Consider the following 22,009-nt stretch of genomic DNA (forward strand, 5'->3'; position numbering starts at 1 on the left):
CCAAAAGCTTGGTCAAAAAGCTTGGTTTTAAGGAGCGTCTTAAAGGAGGGAAGAGAGGTCGTGAGGCGAAGCGGTTTAGGGAGGGAATTCCAGAGCTTAGGGCTGAGGCAGCTGATGGCAGGCAATTAAAATCAGGGATGCTCAAGAGGCCAGAATTAGAGGAGCGCAGATATCTCGGGGTTGGGCGGGGGGTGGTGGGTGTTGTGGGGCTGAAGTAGATTAGAGATAGGGAGGGGCGAGGCCATGGAGGGATTTGAAAACAAGGATGAGAATTTTGAAATCGAGGCGCTGCTTAACCGGGAGCCAATGTAGGTCAGCGAGCACAGGGGTGATGGGTGAACGGGACTTGGTGCGAGTCAGGACACGGGCAGCCGAGTTTTCAATGACCTCAAGTTTACGTAGGGTGGAATGTGGGAGGCCAGCCAGGAGCGCGTTGGGATAGTCAAGTCTAGAGGTAACAAAGGCATGGATGAGGGCTTCAGCAGCGGATGAGCTGAGGCAGGGGCGGAGACGGGCGATGTTACGGAGGTGGAAGTAGGCGGTCTTTGTTATGCCGCGGATATGTGGTCGGAAGCTCATTTCAGGATCAAGTATGACACCAAGGTTACAAACAGTGTGAGTCAGCCTCAGACAGATGTTGGGGCGAGGGTTGGAGTCGGTGGCTGGGGAACGGAGTTTGTGGGTGTAAAATATCCCATGGCACTATTTGGAAGAAGAGCAGGGGAGTTCTTCCTGGTGTCCTGGCCAATATTTATCCCTCAACCAACATCACTGAAACAGATGGTCTGGTCCATTAACACATGTTTGTGGGAGCTTGCTGTGCTCAAATTTTGCTGCTGAGTTTTCTATCTTCCAACAGTGACTACACTTCAAAAAAGTACTTTATTTGGCAAATGAAGTTCAACACAGATAAATGTGAGAGTACAGTTTGGTAGGAAGAATAGGGAGGTCACTTATCACTTGGAGGGTGCGAGTCTAGGAGCTAGCGTTTATTTCTGGAGGGATAGAATTGAAAAGTAGGGAAGTTATGCTAAACCTGTATCGAACCTTGGTTAGACCACACTTGGAGTACTGCGTACAGTTCTGGTCACCATATTATAAAAAGGATATAGAGGCACTGGAGAGGGTGCAGAGAAGATTTACAAGGATGTTGCTGGAAATGCGAGGGTATACATATCAGGAAAGGATGAACAGGCTGGGTCTCTTTTCTCTTGAAAAAAGAAGGCTGAGGGGTGACCTAATAGAGGTCTTTAAAATTATGAAATGTTTTGATAAAGTGGATACAGAGAGAATGTTTCCACTTGTGGGGAAGAGCAAAACTAGTGGCCGTCAATATAAGATAGTCACCAAGAAATCCAATGGGGAATTCAGAAGAAACCTCTTTACCCAGAGAGTGGTGAGAATGTGGAACTCGCTGCCACAGGATGTGGTTGAAGTGAATAGTAAAGATGCATTTAAGGGGAGTGTTAAGTCTGTGTGTTATAGTGAGAATTACTACACAGACCACAAGAGTAAATTTTTAACAGGACTTTACTAGTCGAAGGTCAGGGCGGAACTGCCCAATAAATCATTACACAGCACTTATATACCGGTGTGGTCACCACCGGTATTACAGTATACAGCAGCCAAGATAAAGTAGTGCAACCCTTAAAATAGTTCTCTTAAAGGTGGAACGGTTACATACACCACAGGGAGGCTGCACAAGCATCTGAGGGAGAAGGGAATAGAGGGTTATGCTGATAGATTTAGATGAAGAAAGACGGGAGGAGACTCGAGTGGAGCATAAATGCCGGCATGGACTGGTTGGGCCGAATGGCCTGTTTCTGTGCTGTATATCCTATGTAAAGCGCTTTAGGATGTCCTGAGGTCGCTATATCAATGGAATTTCTTTCTTAACGTAGTGCTGGTTGGCATCGTCACTCAGAGGCCCCAGAAGGGTTGGCGTGTGAAATGGAAAGGATGCCACGCTGGCGCAGTAAGGGTTGCTCCTCTGAAATTGGTGCTGAGATAAGTTGCTGGGCGGGGAAAGAGTTGCACTGCATCTGGCCGTGTTCTACCTGACCTGGAAGTGCTCGAAACTGACACTGGGTGCCTGAAATGGGAGGACTTCCATTTTTAGCATCAACATCCTTCACTTTGGAGGGGGTGAAGGAGTGATCACACTCCCAAAAAGTAATTCATCGTGTGAGATATTTCGACATGTTTCAATATCGCAGGGTGCTATTTAAATCCAAGTATCATTAACTTGGAATTCCCTCCCTAAACCTCTCTGCCTCCTTAAACCTCTCCAGCTCGCTCTCCTCCTTTAAGACACTCCTTAAAACCTACCTCTTTTGACCAAGCTTTTGGTCACCTGCCCTAATCATTCCTTATGTGGCTCGGTGTTCAATTTTGTTTGATAATCGCTCTGGTGAGGCACCCTGGGATGTTTCACTACATTTTACTAGAGTTTAGAAGAATGAGCGGTGATCTCATTGAAACATATAAGATTCTGAGGGGGATTGACAGGGTAGATGCTGAGAGGCTGTTTCCCCCCTGGCTGGAGAGTCTAGAACTAGGGGACATAGTCTCAGGATAAGGGGTCGGCCATTTAAGAGATGAGGAAGAATTTCTTCACTCAGAGGGTGGTGAATCTTTGGAATTCTCTACCCCAGAGGGCTGTGGAGGCTCAGTCGTTGAGTATATTCAAGGCTGAGATCGATAGATTTTTGGACTCCAGGGGAATCGAGGGATATGGGGATCGGGCGGGAAAGTGGAGTTGAGGTCGAAGATCAGCCATGATCTTATTGAATGGCGGAGCAGGCTCGAGGGGCCGAATGGCCGACTCCTGCTCCTGATTCTTATGTTAAAGGTGCCATATAAAAGCACGTTATTGCTGCAACTTAGATTCGGGTGGATTTTAAGCCCAGAAGCTTTGGCTTGTAGCAAACTTTTGTTTGAGATCAAATATATCGGTAAATTAGGTAACGTTAGTGCAGGTTGTTAAGTCCGTGAATGATTGAGACACGGACTAGCAGGAGAGAAACAAAGAGATCTTTACTGGTGGAAGGCATAAACGAATCTAACAAAACCGAGGCTCCCTAGCGCCTTTTATACAGGGGTGGTCACTGCCTGTACTGCAGTCTGAGACCAGTTATTCTCTTAAAGGTACATACACAACAATTCCTCCCCTTTTAGATAAACAGTACATAACATTCATTTAACAACTAATGATAACGAATTGCAATCACAATTACTGTTGCTAGATACATTGGTTAAGTTTAAGCAATTATAAGTTCAGTCTTTGAGGAGACTTCCTGATTCTGTCTGGATAACGCCTCTTTGGGGTATCAGGTTCTTCTGGCAATGTTGAGTCGGAATCAATGTCATTGTTTGGTTCATCTGCTTCCAATATTACCGGGTCTGCGGTAGCTGCAATTGGAACGTCGATTTCATTACAGGTGTATCAGATTGTGGTGTGGAGTTGACGTTTTCCAGTGACTCTAGAATCTGGTCAGCATGGCGTCTTACAATGCTCTCCCCAACGTCCACGGTATACATGAGAGGTCCTTGTCGTGTACAAATCGTTCCTGGCTGCCATTTCTCAGTGCGGTAGTCCCGGGCCAAAACTGGTTGACCTATCTTAAAACTCCTGGTCGGCCTTTCATTCATATTCTGAAACTGCCTGTTCTCCACATCTCTTCGGACGTTTGGCTTAACCAAATCCAAGCGGCATCGTAGTCTTCGATTGAAGAACATCATGGCTGGAGTTTGGTTGGTAACCGCATGTGTCGCATTCCGGTAGGCAAACAAGAAGTTGTCCACCTTGTGTTGTAGGGGTATATCTTCATTACACATTGCCTTGATAGCCTTCTTGAATGTTTGGACAAACCTCTCAGCCAATCCATTAGTGGCTGGATGATATGGGGCAGATGTGTAATGCTTAACACCATTGTTCTTTAAGAACCTCCGGAACTCTTCAGACACAAACTGTGGTCCATTGTCAGAGCAAATCTGTTCAGGCAGCCCATTCCTGGTGAATATGGTTCGTAAAACTGAGATAGTTTTTTCCGTGGTTGTTGAGGACATTTTTTATTACCTCTGGCCACTTTGTGCATCCACCGCAATTAAAAACATCGAGTCCATGAAGGGACCAGCAAAATCAATGTGCACCCTTTGCTATGGAGATGAGGGCCACTCCCATGGATGCAGAGGAGCTTGTGGTGGGGCGTTTTGGACCTTCTGGCATCCTGCACAGCTCTTGGTCATCTCTTCGATTTCTCTATTGATTCCCGGCCACCACACAAACGCTCTGGCTAAGCTCTTCATTTTTACCCCACCCAGATGACCCTCATGAAGCTCATTGAGCACTCTATCCGTCAACTTAGGTGGAATTACTACTCTGGATCCACACATCAAGGTTCCTCTGCACACTGACAGCTGTTCTCTTCTCGGCGAGAATGCTGGCAGCAGTGGTTCGCCATGTGCTGGCCATCCCTTCACCGTTAAATCATAGACCCGTGATAGTGTCGGGTCATTCCGTGTTTCCTTTTCTATGTTTGCATTCGTCACAGGGAGACATTCGACTATGGTCGAGTGGAATAACTCCATTGGATCCACTGCAAGGTCGTCGTCTTCCACCGTCGGCAACGGTAGACGTGACAATCCATCAGCATTTCCATGCTGTTTAGTTCCCCTGTACTCGATGTCATATTGGTGTGCCCCTAGGAAAAGGGACCATCTCTGCAGCCGTTGTGCTGTCATTATCGGTACGCCCTTCTGAGGGTTGAAAATGGAGACAAGAGGTTGATGATCGGTTAGTAGAGTAAATTTTTGACCATGCAGATAGTGATTGAACTTCTTCACCCCCCACACTAGGCTGAGGGCCTCTGTCAATCTGGGTGTAGTTACGCTCGGCAGAAGTTAACAAGCGTGACGCAAAAGCTATCGGCCTCTCCGAACCATCAAGGAATTTATGTGACAGTACCGCCCCAATGCCGTAGGGAGACGCATCACACGCCAACCTGATTGTCAGTGCTGGGTTGTAGTGAGCCAATACTTCCTTTGAAGTGATTAATTCCTTACTCTTCTGAAAAGCACGCTTACAATCATCGCTCCATTTCCATGCTACCCCCGTTCGTAGTAGGGCGTTCAGTGGGTGCAGAATTGTCGACAAATTCGGCAAAAACTTATGATAGTAATTCACCAACCCGAGGAATGACCTCAGCTGTGACACATTTTCAGGCGCTGGGGCCTTAAGTCCCCTGACAAAATTGAAGCGGTTGTTATGTAACCCCTCTTCATCAATCACGTGGCCACAATACGATATCCGTTTCTTAAAAAATTCGCACTTGGGGCGGTTGGCTCGCAGCCCATGTTCCCGTAGTCTAGTGAGCACCTGTTCTAGGTTGTTAAGGTGTTCACTGTCATCTTCACCTGTTACAAGGATGTCGTCCAAGTAACACTGAGTCCCCGGAATCCCTTGCAGGACTTGTTCCATCGCTCTTTGCCATATCGCCGGAGCCGATGCTACTCCGAATACCAATCGATGATACTGGTAAAGACCTTTGTGAGTGTTTATCGTGAGATACTTCGTAGAGGACTCTTCAACCTTCATCTGCAAATATGCTTGTGCTAGGTCAATTTTTGTAAAACGCTTCCCTCCAGACAGTGAGGCGAAGATGTCTTCTATCCTTGGAAGAGGATATTGTACTGTGCGAAGGACAGGGTTCACCGTCACCTTGAAATCCCCACAGATGCGAATCTTCCTTGGCTCTCCGGACTTATTGGTTAACGCTTTCTTCATGACAGGAACGATGGGTGTCGCCCACTCGCTCCAGTCGACCTTAGACAACACGCCCGCCTTCTCCAGATTCTCCAGCCCTGCCTCGACGGCTGGGCGAATTGCATATGGTACCGGTCTCGCTTTGAAAAAGTTGGGAACTGCATTCTCTTCTATTTTTATCGAGGCAGTTACGCCTTTAAGCGTGCCCAGTTCTTGTTGAAATACCTCTTTGGCGTTAGCTAAGATTGTTGACAATCGTCCAGGAGTGACGTCTTCATTTTTTTTACCGTCCACCGTCATTGCGTGAATGGAATGCCAATCTAAGTTTATCTTCCTGATCCATTCCCGTCCCAATAACGGTGGTCCACCATTTGGCAGTATGTAGAGATACAATTTCCGTATTTTCTTGCCATTGTACTTGACAGGCCCCCTTATTTTTCCTCTGGGGTATACTTTTTGCCCCGTATACGTCGTCAAGACGATGGATGTCTCTCTCAAGGGTATGTGTGAAAATAGCCGCTCGTAGTCTCGTCGATTCATGACGGTTAGCGCTGATCCTGTATCCAATTCCATTTTAACTTGGGACCCTGCTATCGTGAGAGTGACCCAAATGGTTCGGTGATCCTCTTTTGCGATTACATTGTGAAGTTTGAGACAGCTTAGTCTTCTGTTTCCGGATTCACTCGCTCATCTGGTCTTCGGAACTACTGTCCGTAATCTTTTGTACTTTCTTGTACGGCTCCTTAGTAGCCTTTTTGTTGTCGCTGGTCTTCTTCCCAGACCTACAAACTCGTGCAATGTGTCCAATCTTTCCGCATTGTCTGCATATTTTGTCTTTGGGCCAGCAGTCCTTCTGGTCATGGTTAGTTCTGCCGCAGCGATAACATTTTGCAAATCCCCGTGTCATTTCGTGGGTGCCGTATTCCTGTGGTTTTTGTTGAATTTCTGCAGCTCCCCTGGCTGCTGCTTCATACGATACTGCCATGCTGAAAGCCTTATCTAGCGTCAGCTCTTTTTCTGCGAGTAACTTCTTCTGTGTTCCTTCACTCAGGAGTCCACAGACAAATTTGTCCCGTAGGGTATCTGCCAGTCCTGCTCCGAACTGGCAGTGCTTTGATAGCTTGCGTAGTTCCGTAACATACTCAGCATTGCTCTCATCTTTGTGCTGAGTTCTCCTGTGGAATTTAAATCTTTCTGCTATCAACAGCGGTGCAGGGTTTAAGTGCTCCTGTAGAACAGCAACAATTTCGTTAAAACTCTTCGCCTTCGGTTTGGCTGGAGTAATCAGGTCCTGCAATAGGCCGTACGTTCTAGCACCCATTAAGTTTAACAATACCGATGCCTTTTTCCCCTCCGCTATATCGTTTGCCTCGAAATATACCTCGACTCTTTCCACATACGTGGTCCAGTCCTCTAATGTATTATCAAAAGCAGTGATACAGCCAGTCTTCGGCATCTTGCAAATCTAAAATGGCGCCTCCCGCGCTTTGCCGCCTTCTCCGATTTAACAAAATGGCGCCTCCCGCGCTTTTCCTTCTTCCCCGCTGTTGTTAGCGCTGCTTTCCACGGTTTCTTGCGCGTATTCTTTTTCTTTTATTATCTTCCCGTCGTGGAGCGGACCCTCTGGGACACTTCCCTCCCTCTTCTGAGGTCCGAACGCTGCCCAGCTTTGAAACACCGGCCGCGCCCTGTATGCTCCACCCTCTCTCTCTCTCCTTGCTTCCCGACTCGCTGCCCGGCCCCGTTGCAGCCCAGGAAGGATCAGAGCACTACCTGCCACCAGCCCGATTAGCTGGGAAACCACGGACCGAGGAACCCAGCCTGGCTCTGGACAGTCTCTCCTGCAAGTTTTGAAATCGATGATTGACGGTCGACGCCCGTTTCTCGAGTTTCAATGACCTATTTTTTTTTTTCTTTCTTCTGGCTCCGACCTTCAACACGTCGTTGGAGCTGCTGCTGAGTTGCAGGTAAGTTCGTTTCTAACTCGTCGCCAGTGTTAAGTCCGTGAATGATTGAGACACTGACTAGCAGGAGAGAAACAAAGAGATCTTTACTGGTGGAAGGCATAAACGAATCTAACAAAACAGTGGCTCTCTAGCGCCTTTTATACAGGGGTGGTCACTGCCGGTACTGCAGTCTGAGACCAGTTATTCTCTTAAAGGTACATACACAACACAGGTAGAGAGAAACTATTTCCTCTGGTGGGTGTAATGATATCAGCAAATAGTGATGTTATTTGCCTGTTTGATTATGATGCCTTACCAGCATGATTGCATGTATTGATTGCTTGTGCCTGACCAGCAGAGGGCATGTGACAGAGACAAGCAAGGCAGTTCAGTTTAGTTTTAGTTTCAGTTTCGTTCTAGATGCATCACTAGCATGATGTCTCCTGTAAATGCTGTATAAAGAGTTGAACAGACTTTAGATTAAAAGACATTCTCTTTCATAAATGTCTCGTCATTGAACCCACAAAGAAATCAATACAGTGGGGGGGAGTCCAGAACAAGGGGGCAGAAACTTAAAATTAGAGCCAGGCCGTTCAGGGGTGATGTCAGGAAGCACTTCTTCACACAAAGGGTGGTGGAAATCTGGAACTCTCTCCCCCAAAAAGCTGTTGAGGCTGGAGGTCAATTGGAGCTTTCAAGATGGAGATCGATAGATTTTTATTGGGTAAGGGTATCGAGGGTTGTGGAGCAAAGGTGGGTAAATGGAGTTAAGGTGCAGATCAGCCATGATCTAACTGAACGGCGGAAGGGACGTGAGTGGCTGAATGGCCTCCTCCTGTTCCTAAGTAACAAGTTAAGTGTATGTATATTAAAAAAATTATGGGTGATATTCAGAACAGAGGCCTTCCTTTTGAATTAAAGGCAAGTTGAACACTCTGCTCATTTTCTTTTTACCTCTAGTCTCACCTCTTCCACCCTTCATAACCTTGAGCTCATCCAAAACTGCTGCCCCGTGTCCTAACTTGCACCAAGTCCCGTTCACCCATCACCCCCTGTGCTCGCTGACCTACATTGGCTCCCGGTCTGACAGCGCCTCGATATTAAAATTCTCATCCTGGTGTTCAAATCCCTCCATGGCCTCCCCCCTCACCTCCCTGTCTCTGAAACCACCTCCAGCCCCACCACCTCCCCAAGATCTCTGCGCTCCTCTAATTCTTGCCTCTGAGCATCCCCCCCAATTCCTTCGCTCCACCGTTGGCGGCCGTGCCTTCAGCTGCCGAGGCCCTAAGCTCTGGAATTCCCTCCCTAAACCTCTCCGCCTCTACACCCCTCTCTTTAAGACTCTCCCTAAAACCTACCTCTTTGACCAAGCTTTTGGTCACCCCGTCCTAGTATCTCCTTATGTGGCTGGGTGTCAAATTTTTTGCTCTGTTAACGCTCCTGTGAAGCGCCTTGGGATGTTTTACTGCATTAAAGGCACTATATAAATGCCAGTTTTTTTGTTGTTGTTTTGAATGAACTGTCACTTCCCTGCATTTCGGAAGGCAACTCATGATACATACCACAGATGCCTGGAACAACCGTGCAAACAGTGCGTCGCTGCATACAGATAGCGACACTGGTACGCCAGAGCAGGAACTGATGGATTGGCGAGGTCATGACCTCCTGTCAGCACGACACCCAGCTCAGCTTACTGAGCGATGGAGCACATATATCTCGGTGACATTTGAAGGATACAGGAAGTGCTGGTGGGGCACAGCGAGTCGATCGGCAACTGATAGAGAGAGAGTGAGAGAGAACGAGTGGATAGGTTAATGCGGATCCTTCTCCGTGAGCTAACCAATCTTGTTTTCAGATGCCAGCTCACCTGCTGTGCATTTCCAGAACTTTCGTTTTGTTTCAACTCCCCTTGCTCTTCGAATGGTGTCGTGAGATCTTTTATGTCCACCCGAGAGGGCAGACGGGGCCTCGGTTTAACGTCTCATCCAAAAGACGGCACCTCCGACAGTGCAGCACTCCCTCAATACTGCCCCCCTCCGACAGTGTGGCGCTCCTTCGGTACCGCCCCTCCGACAGTGCAGCACTCTCTCAGTACTGCCCCTCCGACAGTGCGGCGCTCCCTCAGTACTGCCCCTCCGACAGTGCAGCAGTCTCTCAGTACTGCCCCTCCGACAGTGCGGCCCTCCTTCAGTACTGCCCCTCCGACAGTGCGGCCCTCCTTCAGTACTGCCCCTCCGACAGTGCAGCACTCTCTCAGTACTGACCCTCGGACAATGCGGCGCTCCCTCAGTACTGCCCCTCCGACAATGCGGCGCTCTCTCAGTACTGCCCCTCCGATCAGTGCGGCGCTCCCTCAGTACTGAACTGGGAGTGTCAGCCTAGAGTTTGTGCTGAAGTCTCTGGAGTGGGACTTGAACCCACAACCTTCTGAATCGGAGGCGAGGGTGCTGCCCACTGCGCCATGGCTGACTTTACTGTTCGAACAGTCGTAACGTCCCACCACGCTCTAGCATAACAGTCGGAAGATTGCGTGCAAGGGGCGTCTGATTTTCTGGCGTTGTGCGGGCGAGGATCCAGTGTGGGGTCATGAAATGGCCGCTTACACGGGCGGGCACTGATTGTCCTCCGTTGTTGCTTCGTGTCTCACTCCCTCCCTCCCCCTATCTCTCTCTCTCTCTCGCTCCGGCTCCGTCTCACTTGATGAGCGGTGTGACTAACCACTGGTTGTGAGCTGGCTAGGCTCAAGCCTGTAATTACTATGTCTGTACCATCCATTGGGCGGGCTTGTTTTCTTTCCCAGCGAGACACCCGCAACATCTCCAACCAGACGAGAAGCGTTTCGGTTTCTGGCACGGTGATTACTGTCATTAACTCCTGGTACTGATCAAGGGCGATCTTAACCCCTCGAGGACCGAGAGGCTTTCTGTGCCTCTTTTTTTCTTTTTACTTTATTAAACGCACAAAGACGTAGAACACCAACAGCTTGCCTCTGACCACTGCGCCGCGCTCTCCCCATGGCCCTGTGTCTTCCTCCGATGCAGATATTTATCCAGTTTTCCCTTTTAAAAGATGCAATGGTCTCTGCCTCAACCCCACCCTGCGACAACCCGCCATGTAAAGAAATTGCTCCTAAACCTCGCTCCGTGACCATTTTAAATTGACGACTCCTTGTCACCGACTTCCTAAACAGTGTTAATGTTATAATGTTAATCATTTTCTCTCTTCGCTATTAAAACTCGTTTTCAAAATTCTCATCCTTGCTTTCAAATCCCTCCGTGGCCTCGCCACTCCCTATCTCTGTAACCCCCTCCAGTCCCACAACACCCCGAGATCTCTGCGCTCCTCCAATTCTGCTTTCTTGAGCATCCCTGATTTTAATCACTCCACCATTGGCGGCCGTGCCTTCTGTTGCCTGGGCCCCTGAGCTCTGGAATTCCCTCCCTAAACCTCTCCGCCTCTCTCCTCCTTTAAGACGCTCCTTAAAACCTCCCTCTTTGACCAAGCTTTTGGTCACCTGCCCTAATTTATCCGTATGTGGCTCGGTGTCAAATTTTTTGTCTTAAAATACTCCTGTGCAGCGCCTTGGGCCGTTTCACTGCGTTAAAGGCGCTATATAAATACAAGTTGTTTTTGTTGTTGTACAACAATCTTAAAAATCTTTCTTACTCTCATCTTCAGCTTCTATGTTCCAGGATAAATAGTCCCAGTATCAAATCATAGAATCTCGCAGCACAGAGGATTCGGCCCGTCGTGCCTGTGCCGGTTCTTTTGAAAGAGCTCCCCAATTAGTTCCACTCCCCCCTGCTCTTTCCCCACAGCCCTGCAAATTTCTCCTTCTCAGGCATTTATCCAATTCCCTTTTGAAAGTTATTATTGAATCTGCTCCCACCGCCCCCTTCAGGCAGCGCGTTCCAGGTCACCATAACTCGCCGCCGGTGTGCCCTGTAAGCGGCGCTTTGTTCCGCGCGGCCTGTTTCGTTCAGAGCGCGGTCCCTTTTATGATTTACGCACATGCGCGGCGGCGAGAGGCCTGCTCGGAACGTTTCCCATTAGCGCGGCTTCGAGGGAACATTGCTCGCTGCGTGGGGAAAAAATTCTCCTCGTCTCCACCCCCCCCTCCTGGTTCTTTGGCCGCCACAAACCGGTATAACTATTACAAAAAGCAAAATACTGCAGGTGCTGGAAATCTGAAATAAAAACAGAAAATGCTGGAAACACTCGGCAGGTCGGGCAGCATCTGTGGAGAGAGAAACCGAGTCAACGTTTCAGGTCGTTCAACCCCTCGAACCTGTTCCACCAATCAATTAAATCACAGCTGATCTGTATCTTAACTCCATCTACTCAACTTGGTTCTGTATCCCTTGATACCCTCGCCTAATGAAAATCTATCAACCTCAGTTTGGAAATTTTCTATTGAACTCCTCCCCCACCCCGACCCCCAACCTCAACAGCTATTTGGGGGAGAGGGAACGAGATATGTTACGCTAAACCTTTATAAAACACTGGTTATGCCTCAGCTGGAGCATTGGGTCTAATTCTGGGCACCGCACTTTAGGAAGGATGTCAAGGCCTTGGAGAGGGTGCAGAGGAGATTTACTAGAATGGTTCCAGGGGTGAGGGACTTCAGTTAGGTGGAGAGGCTGGAGAAATTGTCATTGTTGTTCTTAGAGCAGATAGAGTTAAGGGGAGATTTAATAGAGGTGTTCAAAATCACGAAGGATTTTGACAGAGTAAAGCAGAAGAAACTGTTTCCAGTTGTAGGAGGGTCGATAACCAGAGGACGCAGGTTTAAGGTAATTGGCAAAAGAACCAAGTGGGAGATGAGAATATTTTTTACACAGCGAGTTGTTGCGATCTGGAATGCGCTGCCTGAAAGGGCGGTGGAAGCAGATTCAATATCTCATTGACACATAAGATTCTGAGGGGGATTGACAGGATAGATGCTGACAGGTTGTTTCCCCCTGGCTGGGGAGTCTAGAACCAGGGGTCACAGTCTCAGGATAAGGGGTCGGCCATTTAGGACTGAGATGAGAAGGAATTTCTTCACTCAGAGGGGGGGGTGAATCTTTGGCATTCTCTGCCCCAGAGGGCTGTGGAGGCTCAGTCATTGAGTATATTCAAGGCTGAGATCGATAGATTTTTGGACTCTCGGGGAATCAAGGGATATGGGGATTGGGCGGGAAAGTGGAGTTGAGGTCAAATATCAGCCATGATCTTATTGAATGGCGGAGCAGGCTCGAAGGGCCGAATGGCCGACTCCTGCTCCTAATTCTTATGTTCTTATCTTATGTTCAATGGTAATTTTCAAAAGGAAATTGGAGAGATACTTTTAAAGGGAAAAATTTGCAGGGCTATAGGGAAAGAACAGGGGGGAGTGGGACTAATTGGAGAGCTCTTTCAAAGAGCCGGCACAGGCATGATGGACCGAATGGCCTCCTTCTGCGCTGTTTCATTCTCTGATTCTAGGATTTCCACTTCCCTCTTCAACTCTACTCTTCAGCAGTGATGTCGGGAAACACTTCACACAAAAAGAAGAGAAAGACTTGCATTTCTATAGCGCCTTTCACAACCTCAGGACGCCCCAAAGCGCTTTACAGCCAATGAAGTACTTTTTTGAAGTGTAGTCACTGTTGTAATGTAGGAAACGCGGCAGCCAATTTGCGCACAGCAAGCTCCCACAAACAGCAATGTAATAATGACCAGAAAACTCCCCTGCTCCTCTGAAAGACGGCAGCTCCGACAGTGCAGCGCTCCCTCAGTACTGCACTGGGAGCGTCAGCCTAGATTATTGTGCTCAAGTCTCTGGAGTGGGACTGTGAACCCACAGCCTTCTGACTCAGCATTGAGAGTGCGACTCGCTGAGCCCCGGCTGGCAAAGGGTAGAGATGCGCATGGAACCATCTGCTTGTTGTAATTTTTCCAAGGAAGCAGAATGCCGATCTCCATTTCCCGTCGGGTGGGCACACAGCTCCTCCCAATGTCTTCAGGCGTCCTCCGCATTCTCCGACGGGTGACTGCGCACCAACCGCCCCCGTTGTTCGACACCAGTGCTGGTCTCCCAAATGTCACGCACCGTCAGCTGTTGTGTAGGAGTATGGAGTTGGTATCTGGCAGCCGTGACCAGGAATATATTAGCACAAGCACGTCGGAGAGCCATGTTTCAGTTGGTGGCATTTTGTCGCAGACTCTTCAGCTCTACCCATGCCGACTGCCAGCTTTCCTCGGGTCAGATGCCAAGTCAATGGAACGCAGTTACTGGGGGTTCACCAACCCTCCAGGATTGTCTTGGAGTCTCCAGGAGTTGAAGATTGATCTCCAGGACACCCAGGTAGAATAATCATAGGGCTGCAAAATAAAATGGTGTTACAAAAGCAAATTACGCTCAGCAGGTCAGGCAGCATCTGTGGAGAGAGAAACAAGAGTTAACGTTTCAGCTCGATGACCCTTCGTCAGAACTGGAAAAAGTTAGAGATGGAACAGATTTTAAGCAAGGGGGGAGGGGAGGAAAGAACAAATGGGAAGGTCTGTGATAGGCTGGAAGGCAGGAGAGATTAAGAGATAAAAGGGATGATGGTGGAAGGCGAAAGGAGATGGTAATGGGACAAGTAAAGAAAGAAAAGATGGGTCTAGAGGAGGCGTAAATGGGAATGGCAGAATCATCTACAGCTACCATCTGAAAAAATGGAGGCCGAGGTTATAGTCTGAAATTGTTGCACTCTATGTTGAGTCCAGAAGGCTGTAAAGTGCCTAATCGAAAGATGAGGTGCTGTTCCTCGAGCTTACGCTGAGCTTCATTGGAATAATGTAATAGGCCGAGGACGGTGAGGTCCGAGTGGGAGTGGGGCGGTGAATTAAAATGACAGGCGACCGGAAGCTCAGGGTCACCCTTACGGACTGAACGGAGGAGTTCCGCAAAGCGGCCGCCCAATCTGCGTTTGGTCTCCCCAATGTAGAGGAGATCATATCGTGAGCAGCGAATACAGTATACTAGATTGCAAGAAGTACAAGTAAATCGCTGTTTCACCTGGAAAGAGTGTTTGGGGCCCTGGATGGTGGGAAGGGGGAGGTAAAAGTAAAATAAAATGGTGGTGCTTTTTTTTTTCATTTTCTTCTAAATCTTTTGTTTATTAGTTTTAAAAACTACTGGAGATGGGGTCGAAAAACAGGCTGTTTGATTCAGTGGGCTGGTTGGAAATGGGAGGTCATGTAATGAAATCTCCAGGAAAGCCTCCAGGGTTGGCAACAGAGTGGAATAGAAGGGGTTCATCTGGCCTAGCGTACGGGGCACAAACTAGTGAGCAATATGAACAAGTGTGTGATGGTACTCATGAGTGGCTTATGGATATTCTGTTTGTACACCATAGAACCATAGAATGATACAGCACAGAAGGAGGCCGTTTGGCCATCGTTCCAGCCCCGGCTCTTTGAAAGAGCTCTCCAATTATTCCCACTCCTCCGCTCTTTCCCCACAGCCCTGCAAATGTTTCTCCTTTTAATCGCTCCACCATTGGCGGCCGTGCCTTCAACTGCCTGGGGTCCTAAGCTCTGGAATTCCCTCCCTAAACCTCTCCACCTCTCTCTCCTCCTTTTAAGACGCTCCTTAAAACCTACCATTTTGGCCAAGCTTTTGGTCACCTGCCCTAATAGCTCCTTATGTTGCTCGGTGTCAAATTTTGTCTGATAATCGCCCCTGTGAAGCACCTTGGGACATTTTACTACGTTAAAGGTGTTTAAATGCAAGTTGTTGTTGTTGTTCAAACATTTTTCCAATATACAGTAGGAAAAACCAATTGTGTCCCTCCAGCATTGTTGAAGGGTCCAGCCTGACCATGTTAGTCATGTGGTCAGCAGATTCCAAAGCCACGAGCAGAAACCCGCCATGACATGTGAGGAGAGATTGGGCCGACTAGGCCTGTATTCACTAGAGTTTAGAAGAATGAGAGGGGATCTTGTTGAAACGTATAAAATTCTGACAGGGCTAGACAGACCTAATGCAGGGAGGATGTTTCCCCTGGCTGGGGGGGTCTAGAATGAGGGGTCACAGTCTCGGGATACAGGGTAGGACATTTAGGACTGAGATGAGGAGAAATTTCTTCACTCAGAGGGTGGTGAACCTGTGGAATTCTCTACCACAGAAGGCTGTGGAGGCCAAGTCACTGAATATATTTAAGAAGGAGATAGATAGATTTCGAGACACAAAAGGCATCAAGGGGTATGGGGCGAGAGCGGGAATATGGTATTGAGATAGAGGATCAGCCATGATCATATTGAATGGCGGAGCAGGCTCGAAGGGCCGAATGGCCGACTCCTGCTCCTATTTTTCTATGTTTCTATGACGGTTCTTGCGATGGAACAACACTGCCAACTGAACACTGGTGAAGAAGAAAGAAAAAAAGACCTTGCATTTCTATAGCACCTTTCAGGACATCCCAAAAGCACTTTACGGAGTAAATGTAGGAAACACGGCAGCCAATTTGCGCACAGCAAGCTCCCACAGACAGCAATGTGATAATGACCAGATCATCAGTTTCTTTTGTCATGTTGATTGAGGGATAAATATTGGCCCCAGGACACCGGGGAGAACTCCCCCTGCTCCTCTTCCAAATAGTGCCGTTGAGATCCTTTACGTCCACCTGAGAGCAGACGGGGCCTCGGTTTAACATCTCATCTGAAAGACGGCACCTCCGACAGTGCGGCGCTCCCTCAGCACTGCACTGGGAGTGTCAGCCTAGATTTTTGTGCTCAAGTCTCTGGAGTGGGACTTGAACCCACAACCTTCTGACTCCGAGGTGAGAGTGCTGCCCACTGAGCCACGGCTGACACAATGAGTGCAGAAGAAACGAACCACAATTTGCCTCAGTAATAAGTGAATCTTATTCCCTTGCTGGTTTATGTGGCTCGGTGTCAAAAAATTTTGTCCTTTAATCCTCCTGTGCAGCTCCTTGGGACGTTTTACTACGTTAAGGGTGCTATATAAATACAAGTTGTTCATGTTGTAAAGAGGGAGGAAGGTTATAATCAGACGGTGGCACTTAATCCCCCCCACCCTTCTTAAACAAGGCTGTGCTGACATCCCTTCCATCACCTGGTACCACACACACACACAACCCCGGAGAACTTCGCTGCTCACGATGTGGTCTCCTCTACATTGGGGAGACCAAACGCAGATTGGGTGACCGCTTTGCGGAACACCTCCGTTCAGTCCGTAAGGGGGACCCCGAGCTTCCGGTCGCCTGTCACTTTAATTCACCGCCCCATTCCCACTCAGACCTCACCTTCCGCGGCCTCTTGCATTGTTCCACGGAAGCTCAGCGTAAGCTCGAGGAACAGCACCTCATCTTCCGATTAGGCACTTTACAGCCTTCCGGACTCAATATCGAGTTCAACAATTTCAGATCATAACCTCGGCCCCTATTATATTTTTATATTTTTTATCCACACTTTTGGTTTGTGCCTTTTCCTTTTTTCCTCTCTCTCCCACAAGGCAGCTGTCTCTCACTCTGCCAGCGCATTTCACACTTCATCTAGAGCCATTGTTTGTCTCTTTACCTGTCCTATTACCATCTCGTCTCGCCTTGAATATCTCTTAATGTCTCTTCTTTCATCCCCTCCCCCATTTCCCAGCCCCCAAACTTGCTTTTTAATCTGTTTCATTTCCTACCTTTTTTCTCAGTTCTGACGAAGGGTTTCGACCCGAAACATTAACTCTATTTCTCTCTCCGCGGATGTTGCCTGGCCTGCTGAGTTTTTCCAGCGTTTTCTGTTGTTACCCCGGAGACCTTGATGCATACATCCTGCCCCATTGCAATGAGAACTGTCCACAGTACGTTGTCGGAGAGTGTTGGGTGGGGGTGGTGGGATGGGACAGGGCGGGGGGGAAGAGAGAAAGTTTTCACAGGACAGAAGGGAGCCACGGGAGTTCTGATCCCATTTGAACAGCTGTAGAAAGAACCCGTTTACAGCAGTGTCGGAGAAATCTTTTATTCATATAATGAGCATTGATCCGACAACACTGTAAACAAGTTGCACTGGCGATTTACATAACCTGTACAAACCCGTGGACACCAACTGTGCCGGGAAATGTGCTGATTCTGATTGATGGCGCAGCTCAAAACAAATTAATGCATTAACCTGAGACACACTATTCCACTCTGTGTGTCTATTCCTGAGCTTCCCTGCATTATTGGGAGAAAGACTGTTCCACTCTGTGTCTATTACCATAGAATCAGCAACAACAACTTGTATTTATACGGCGCCTTTAACGCAGTAAAACGTCCCAAGGTGCTTCACAGGAGCGATTATCAAACAAAATTTGACACCGAGCCACATAAGGAGATATTAGGGCAGGTGACCAAAAGCTTGGTCAAAGGTAGGTTTTAAGGAGCGTCTTAAAGGAGGAGAGAGAGAGTTGGAGAGGTTTAGGGAGGAAGCTTAAGGCTTTCATAATAGAACAGTACAGCACAGAAGGAGGCCATTCGGCCCATCGAGTCTGCGCCGGCTCTTTCGAAGAGCAATCCAGTCAGTCCCACTCCCCCGCTCTTTCCCCATATCCCTGCAATTTTTTCTCCTTTAAGTATTTGTCCAATTCCCTTTTGAAGGCTACTATTGAATCTGTTTCCACCACCCTATCAGGCAGCGCGTTCCAAATCCTAACCACTCGTTGCATAAAAAAGTTTTTCCTCATGTCGCCTCTGGTTCTTTTGCCAATCACCTTAAATCTGTGTGTTTAGACAGTTCCGCTTGCCCTAGCGGGGTGTACCTGCACTGCGCGGCCTCCTTTATACTGAAGCTGAGGCAGCAGCCCCTGGAATATAATTCGAGCGCGTGTCTCGCTCGCGCCCTGTCTCGCTCGCGCCCTGTCTGACCTCGTAGCACCTCTGAGGCACTCCTATCGGTGTCAGTGCATTGATCGTGCTCTGGAGTCACGGAAGCCCTCTGTTCTTTGCCCCGTTGGTTCCGAGGAGTAGGAAAGCGTGGACAGTGTTCTCTATAAGCGGCGCTTTGATCTGTGCGGCGCGTTTCTTTTAATGCGCGGTCCCTTCAAATTTCCGTGCGTGCGCGGTACTTACAATATAACAACTGGTGAGCGGCCCGCGCGGGACCTTTGAGATCACTGCGCGGCCGCGCACCTTAGCGGGAACACGCCTCTGGACCCATTCTTTGTCTCTTCACTTGTCCCATTACCACCCACTTTTGCCTTGCACCATCATCCCTTTTGTCATTTAATCTCTCCTGCCTTCCACCCTACCACAGACCTTCCCTTTTTGTTCTACCCCTCACCTCTCCCCACCCTTTCCCGGGCTCTGTACTTGCTTAAAAGCCATTACATCTCTAACATCTTCCAGTTCTGAGACCATAAGAATTAGGAGCAGGAGTCGGCCATTTGGCCCCTCGAGCCTGCTCCGCCATTCAATAAGATCATGGCTGATCTTTGACCTCAACTCCACTTTCCCGCCCGATCCCCATATCCCTTGATTCCCTTAATGTCCAAAAATCTATCGATCTCAGCCTTGAATATACTCAACGACTGAGCCTCCACAGCCCTCTGGGGCAGAGAATTCCAAAGATCCATCACCCTCTGAGTGAAGAAATTCCTCCTCATCTCCGTCCGCTGAGGAAAGGTCATCGACCTGAAACGTTACCTCTGCTTCTCTCTCCACAGACGCTGCCTGACCGGCTGAGAGTTTCCAGTAGTTTCTGTTTATATTTCAGATTTCCAGCATCCGCGGTATTTTGCTTTTGCTTCAGGTTCTGAAGTTGTTTATTTGTTCAGATTTTGTGCCAGAGATTTTGTACTGTGAATGTAGAGAAGATGTTTCCACTTGCAGGAGAGTCCAAAACTTAGGGAGTCATAAATATAAGATAGTCACCAATAAATCCAATAAGGAATTCAGGAGCAACTTCTTTACCCAGAGAGTGGTGAGAATGTGGAACTCGCTACCACAGGGAGTGGTTGAGGCGAATAGTATAAAAAGGCCCATTCAATGGCATTAAGGGGAAGCAGGATAAACACCATGAGGGAGAAAGGAATAGAAGGATATGTTAATGGGGTGAGATGAAGAGGGGTGGGTGGAGGCTCGTGTGGAGTATAAACCAGTAGGGCCGAATGGCCTGATTCTGTACTGCAAATTAGTTGTAAAAACGCGGCCAAGAAATTATAAGGATGCAAGATTGATGAAGAACAGCCCCCTAGAGGATTATGGGCAGTGTCAAACCATATTAGGAGGTGACGTGTCAGAATGTTAACAGAAAGAGCCCTGGGGTTGGATCCTGTCTTGCTGAGAGTGTGTGTAAGAAAGAAAGACTTGCATTTCTCCAGCGCCTTTCGTGACCATCGGACGTCCCAAAGCGCTTTACAGCCAATGAAGTACTTTTGAAGTGTAGTCACTGTTCTACAACAGAATCACAGAAAGTTACAGCACGGAAGGAGGCCATTTCGGCCCATCGTGTCCGCGCCGGCCAACAAAGAGCTCTCCAGCCGAATCCCACTTCCCAGCTCTTGGTCCGTAGCCCTGCAGGTTACAGCATCCCAAGTGCACAGCCAAGTACTTTTTAAATGTGGCTAGGGTTCCTGCCTCTACCACCCTTTCAGGCAGTGAGTTCCAGACCCCCACAACCCTCTGGGTGAAGAAATTTCCCCTCAAAGCCCCTCTAAACCTTCCCCCAATTACTTTAAATCTGTGCCCCCTGGTTATTGACCCCTCTGCTAAGGGAAATAGGTCCTTTCTATCCACTTTATCTAGGCCCCTCATAATTTTATACACCTCAATAAGGTCTCCCCTCAGCCTCCTCTGTTCCAAGGAAAACAAACCCAGCCTATCCAGTCTTTCCTCATAGCTAAGATTCTCTGCTCCTGGCAACATCCTTGTAAATCTCCTCTGTACCCTCTCTAGTGCAATAACACCTTTCCTGTAATGTGGTGACCAGAACTGCACGTAGTACTCTAGCTGAGGCCTAACTAGTGTTTTATACAGTTGAAGCATAACCCCCCCCCCCCCCCCCGCTCTTGTATTCTATGCCACAGCTAATAAAGGCAAGTATTCCGTATGCTGCCTTAACCACATTATGTACTTGGCCTGCTACCTTCAGGGATCTGTGGACTTGCACTCCAAGTGTAGTCACTGTTGTAATGTTGGAAACATGACAGCCAATTTGCACACAGCCAGCTCCCACAAACAGCACGGTGGCATAGTGGTTAGCACTGTTGCCTCACAGCGCCAGGGACCCGGGTTCGAATCCGACCTCGGGCGACTGTCTGTGTGGAGTTTGCACATTCTCCCCGTGTTTGCGTGGGTTTCCTCCGAGTGCTCCGGTTTCCTCCCACAGTCCAAAGATGTGCGGGTTAGGTTGATTGGCTATGATAAATTGACCCTTAGTGTTAGGGGGATTAAATACATGGGGTTACGGGGATAGGGTGGGATATGTGTTGGTGTAGGGGTTACGGGGATCGGGTGGGATATGCGTCGGTGCAGGCTCGATGGGCCGAAATGGCCTCTATCTGCACTGTGGGGTTTCTGTGATTCTGTGAAACAGCAATGTGATAAATGACCAGATAATCTGTTTTTTAGTGATGTTGATTGAGGGATAAATATTGGCTCCAGGACACCGAGGAGAACTCCACTGCTCTTCTTTGCAATAATGGCCGTGGGATCTTTTACGTCCAACCGAGGGAGCAGACGGGGCCTCGGTTTAACGTTTCATCCGAAAGATGGCACCTCTGACAGTGCAGCACTCCTTCAGCACAGCACTGGGAGTGTCAGCCAAGCTCCAGAGACTTGAGCACAAAAATCCAGGCTGACACTCCAGTGCAGTGCTGAGGGAGTGCTGCACTGTCGGAGGTGCCATCTTTCGGATGAGACGTTAAACCGAGGCCCCGTCTGCCCTCTCAGATGGATGTAAAAGATCCCAGGGCACTATTTCAGAGAAGAGCAGAGGGAGTTCTCCTGGGGCCAATATTTATCCCTCACTCAACATCACAAACAGATTGTCTTGTCATTGTCATGTTGCTGTTTGTGGGAGCTTGCTGTGCACAAATTGACTGCCGTGTTTCCCACATTACGACAGTGACTACACTTCAAAAAGTACTTCAATGGCTGTAAAGCGCTTTGGGACGTGCTGAGGTCGTAAAAGGCGCTGGAGAAATGCAAGACTTTCTCCTTTCTCTCTCCCTTTCTCTCTCCCTTCTTTCTTTCTCTCTCCCTTCTTTCTCTCTCCCTTCCTCCTTTCTCTCCCTTCTTTCTCTCCCTTCTTTCTCCCTTCCTTCTTTCTCTCTCCCTTCCTTCTTTCTCTCTCCCTTCCT

General features: G+C 48.5%; 1 protein-coding gene across 6 annotated transcripts in view; it reads left to right on the top strand.

The window, feature by feature from the left end:
• The window catches only part of gdpd5b (glycerophosphodiester phosphodiesterase domain containing 5b), a 261,392-nt gene that overhangs the window by 149,745 nt on the left and 89,638 nt on the right, over positions 1–22,009 (top strand). The window lies entirely within an intron of this gene.

This window comes from Somniosus microcephalus, chromosome 10, assembly GCF_052327205.1.
Source record: "Somniosus microcephalus isolate GS21.2 chromosome 10, FLI_Smic_1.0, whole genome shotgun sequence".
NCBI classification, from domain to species: domain Eukaryota; kingdom Metazoa; phylum Chordata; class Chondrichthyes; order Squaliformes; family Somniosidae; genus Somniosus; species Somniosus microcephalus.